Genomic DNA, 5,591 nt, shown 5'->3' with positions numbered 1-5,591 from the left:
CAGGGTAAACACTCCACAAACATGGAGCTCTTCTGGCCTAAAGACTTCTTCAGAAACTGCCTCTGAGGTTGGGCACTTGAAATATATGTTGTTGTCAGGAGCTTTAGATTCCTTTGTAATGAGAGCATCAAAGCTGGGTCTGCATCTATGTGACCTGGAGGACATGGTTTCTTATGTTCCAATGAACATGAGTCAGCAGTGCTGAATTCAATCTCTGTAGGTAAACTGTGGTCACTGGGGGCAAAGTGTCTCCCCGTGTAGACTGTGAAGCCATTTGGTCATCCTCCACATTTTGTGGTGTTTCTTGCTGCTGCACTGGGAGTTTGGTATTTGCTTCACAAAATACAAGGAGTTCAACTGGGACAGAGTGGTGGAGGGAGTTTCTCACGTGTGGTGGGACAGGGTCTGCAGGAGAATGCACCCACCAAGGTTCTATCCCAAATAGCTTGCCTCTTGACCATAGCAACCTGATTCTGAACATTGCCCTGAAACCTCTCCAAATAACAATACGTCTTTACATATAAGGGTCTGCTCGATGCACCATGTCAGTCACAAGCAATTTGGAAGCCAATGGAAGATCCACATGGCCGCACCACAGATGATTTATCACACACCTGCCGACCACAGCTCTACGCCCACTACTCACCAGGCTCCAAATTACTGGCATCTCTGCTTTACACCATTTTCTTGAAACCCAGTCCATCAGGCACTGTCTGGTATACTCATAGTCAGCAACAGGATATCCAAAGGTTCACCAGTGCCACCTGGTCATGGAAATTTTAAAAAAAATTTCATGGTATTTATCTAGCCATTTTTCAAGGATGAAGTTGAAGGCAATGTGGGTTTCACTTCATTTAGGAACCATTAAATGGTGAGGAAGCTCATTTCAAAGAAAGCTCTGGAGATCTCTCATAAGCAAGACTTCCCAAAGAGTGGCCAATGATCACATGAAGCTAGGCGCATTGAGGTCTACAATGTGAGGTCCATGTGTGTTTTGACTCTCAACTATGGCTGCCAAGTCTTTCAGAATAAAATCATGTGATACCCTGGCTGAGATTCCCAGTGCTCTGTGCAAAGCCAACCTGGGCCTAGATCTCAGTTTTCAAGGGTGAATCTCATGCGTGGCCTCCTAAAATCCGAACTCAATTCATGGCAATACTCCTCTGAGGTCAGTACCACAACTCAGTCTCTAAGGGGAATGACATCAGAGTTCAAGCCAAGGTGGACCCAGTCATCACTTCCAACTGCCATTCAAATGACCACAATTAAAACCAAAACACTCCCACATGACCCACATCTTCTTCCATATAGACACTCATCATTAATTCTGGCTAGAGGTTTCCATAAGGGGCTCCACCCAAGACAGTGTCAAAAATAATCTCCCTTGCCCCTCATTTTGAATAAAGTCAGGGTGGCCTGTACACCCTTCCTGTGAACCAGAAGTAATCAAATAGGCCTGCCATTAATACTGCTCCACTTCTCCAATTTGAGAACAACTGACTGTGGGTTTTAGATTCTTTATGTGAATTGGAGTCATTCGAAAACCCAAGCACCTATGGGATAGAATCTGCAGGGCTTTGAGAAACTCATTTGACACAAAGGATCCCTATTTTCACTTGAGGGAGGTCAGGAACCTTACAGAGTAAGGCGAGAGACTTTATCCACAATGACTGCTCTTTTTGCCACTTTGGTTTTGGATGTACACATGGAATCTTTCTTTAGATCCATCAGGTGATGAGAAACTAAGCAACAGCCTCACACAGGGCCAATGGTCTGAATGAGACACATCCTTTTCAAAGCAATTAAGTAAAGAGCCACAGGTGATGCCCATTCATTTCCATTTGAAAACTGTTTTCTTCACAAAGGGGTGGCCTAATGCAAAGACCTTCCTGACATTCAGGGCAACAGAACAATAGGTAACCAAAAGGCCCAAAGCAGGGTTTCTCCACTCAGACTTTAATGGTCACAGTGATTTCTGAGTTTTCTGTCATGCTCGCCATTCCCTTCAGCTATCCAGTACATGGCCATGTCACAGAGCTTGGAGGTGGTATATATCTTGCACAAAAAATCATGAGCAAATTCTGGAGAGTGGCCAGAATTCAGGAAGAAAACAGGAACTTAGGAAGATTGCAGGTGTAGCCCATTGATACGGCAAGCCGCAGTCCATTCATAAATTGTGCAGGATGAATTCTGGGAAGCTTTCTACTAGACAGGACACATCCATTAATCCAATATCTTTTCTAATGTCTACAACCACGGATAACAGTGGGATACGCAGACACAGAAACACTCGCCTTGCCAAACGACTTACTAGAAACAGTTCACTCCAAACCAAACAAACCGTGTTCCCTGCCTATTCTCAGAACATGAAACAAAACCACAAAAACACACCCACACACACAAAGGCACCTCCTTCTGCCAAGTAGGTCTGTGACTATCGGGAGTGTCCTCTGACTTATGGGCCATAATATGTTCCCCTGAAATGGCAACTCCTGTCTCATATTTGGACTCCTTGGCAAACTCTATGAAATTGTCAGGAGCCAGCTGTGAGCCACTACCTGCTTTCTCATGAAAGGCCCCTCTTCAGAGATTTCCTGCCATTTGGCCATCCTCACAACAGTAGGTACCAAGAAACACTGACTCTGTCCTTGGTAAATTCAAACAAATGAGACCACTGGGACTGGAACTGGGACTGTCTTTTGTTCCTGAATTCCTGGATCCCAAGATCCAGGAATTGAAAGTGAAGTGAGGTCACTTCTTTCAGGAATTGAGGGAAGTGAGGTGAGGTCACTTCTTTCAGGAATTGAAAGTGGTCACAGCTTTGGAAGCACTTTGTCCTAACAGTTGTTTCCAAAGGTCCCATGAGATGGAGGCTGCCCCTACTTCCTGTGACACTTTCACAAGTTAGAATGGTATATCAACCATAGGCACCCGGGAACAGCTCTCCACACAGGCCTGGTTTGGTCCATCTTCTCTACATTAAGAAGAGAGAGGCTGATTCAGACACAACCCTTCATGCTGACCTGGTTGTTTGCCATGGAAATTGACTTTTGCTTTCTCAGGTCCTTCATAGCTTCCTACATGTTCTCCAAAGATCATTTCTGCATGGATCTTTGAGTTTCTCAGCAGGTGGAAGATCCCCTACATTCCTGTATTGTAAGGCCAACTCTGTCTCTTCTCTTCTGTAAAGTTAGATTGAGGGAACAGTGTATGGTTATGGTTAATAAAATGTTTCAATTGGATTAGGAGTCATTCTGCTGGATGAATAATGGTATTGGAAGCTGTGATATTTCTAATAATATAGAGGTGAAATACAAGTATGAAAACAGAAATCTAGGTACGAATGAAGCCCAGAAGTCATTGGGCCCTTGATTGGGATAACTAGCTTTGAATTATGTTCTGCAAAGGTGTCTCAGATAATTTCAAATACAATGGCATACGACCTTGTACCTTGGATGATTGAATGGAGAAGAGAACATTCAGTCAAAAAGGGATAGTCGGTAAGATTAGGAAGATAGTCGGTAGGTTTAGGAAGAAGAGTGAGTATAGGATTTGGACCAAATGTTGTTTAGCAATAGGGTTTCGGTTAGAGAGTTAATGTAAATTTCAGCACATATGAAGAGTCAGTCACTATGATGAACTGGAGAAAATATGTAGAAAAGCAGATATCAATAGAAACATTACAAAATCAGGCAAAGTATAAAGTGAGTGATAGGATTAGACATTTTCACCAGGGTTGAGTTTGAATATATAATCTTAGGAAGAAACAAATATGTTGTCACAAATAGGATTGACATTTGAGAGCATTAGGCAACCTGGACATGGATGTTTTTAGTAATCTATGTTCTCTTTCCATTTAGGCTTTGGTACAATCATAAGTGTGACCTTTACATTTTTTTCCAGAATATTACTGTGATAAAATGTATATGTAGATCAGGTGACATGAGTATTTCTTGCAGCATTTCCGAGAGCAACGTTTTGAAGTCCAATAAATTAGTATTGGGGGTACAAAGAGGTGTACCCTGAGTCTATGAATATGGAGATAATGTATGAAGAGACCACATTGTGAATAAGTAATATAACTGGTCTCACTTTAAATAATAGATTGAATTGATATCTGAAAATACATAAAACAAAAGTTCTTTAGCAAAGGTTTCAGTTAGAGAGTGAATGTAAATGTCAGCACATATGAAGAGTCAGTCATTATGATGAAATTGGGAAAATATGTAGAAAAGCTGATATCAATAGAGACATTATGAAATCAGGCAAAGTATTAAGTGAGTGATAGGATTAGACATTTTCACCAGGGTTGAGTTTGAATATATAATCTTAGGAAGAACAATTATGTAGTAAGCAATAGGATTGACATTTGAGAGCATTAGGCAACCTGGACATGGATGATTTTAGTAATCCATGTTGTATTTCCATTTAGGCTTTGGTACAATCATAAGTGTGACCTTTACATTTTTCGTCCAGAATATTACTGTGATAAAATGTATATGTAGATCAGGTGACATGAGTATTTCTACCAAAATATTGAAGACGTAAAATTAGTATTGGGGGTACAAAGAGGTGTACCCTGTGTCTATGAATATAGAGATAAAGCATGAATAAACCATACTGTGAATAAATAATATAACTGGTTACAACTTTAAATAATGGATTGAATGGATATCTGAAAATATACAATATACCTTAATTGATATACATTAATTCATTCCAACCAGTCATACATCTAATGGTAATATTAGTGTTTTTGTTAATCATGAAGAGTGTGTGAGTTTTGCTTCAAAAGTGATTATGGAAATCGAAAATAATGTGGTTGGAAAGAAGCCTCATGAAAAGACCAGTCAAGACACCCTGACAATACATATGTTCTGAAGCAGGAAGTCATTAAAGTTGAAACAAATTCCTATAAATTTGAGAATTTGTGGATTAAATGTATATCCTATTATGTGCAAAAATTGAAGAAATAATAATGTACCGGTGGTGAATACAAATGAACGTCAAATTACATATCATGTCCCATAGGAATCTACTTGTATTGAAGTTAGACTGGGTCTGTTACTGTAGAATTATTAGGATTAGTATGCACCATTCCCTGAAGTTAATTTTCATTACTAGGAAACAAATATGTATTTCAGGTAGATGAATATTTCTGAGAATAATATTGTGAAAGTTGGTTATAAATCCACATACATGAACATGAATGAATTTAGAGAGTGTATATAAGACACATATATTTCATATTTTGAAAAATCTGGAGAGTGTTTATATATATATATATATATATATATATATATATATACATACAAACACACATACACACAAAAAAAACCACACATACATAAAGAAGTAGGAATATATATGCCAATCGAATTTCACCATTAAATATTTATCATCCACAGATGCAAAAGTATTTATTTTACTGAACCTAAATTTGTGTATAATGTTGTTCTACTAGGAAGCTCCCCTATAGGTTGAATTTTCAGTTCCAACAGTGTTTAGGAGGAGTGATGTCTTCTCTCAATTTGTATCTGCCAAGTCAGCAACCTCACAAAAATGTACTTGTGATACCTGGTAGGATTTTA

The sequence above is a fragment of the Callospermophilus lateralis genome, unplaced genomic scaffold, assembly GCF_048772815.1.
Source record: "Callospermophilus lateralis isolate mCalLat2 unplaced genomic scaffold, mCalLat2.hap1 Scaffold_399, whole genome shotgun sequence".
Taxonomy (NCBI): domain Eukaryota; kingdom Metazoa; phylum Chordata; class Mammalia; order Rodentia; family Sciuridae; genus Callospermophilus; species Callospermophilus lateralis.
The sequence above is the reverse complement of the archived record's forward strand: the minus strand, read 5'-3'. Positions refer to the sequence as shown.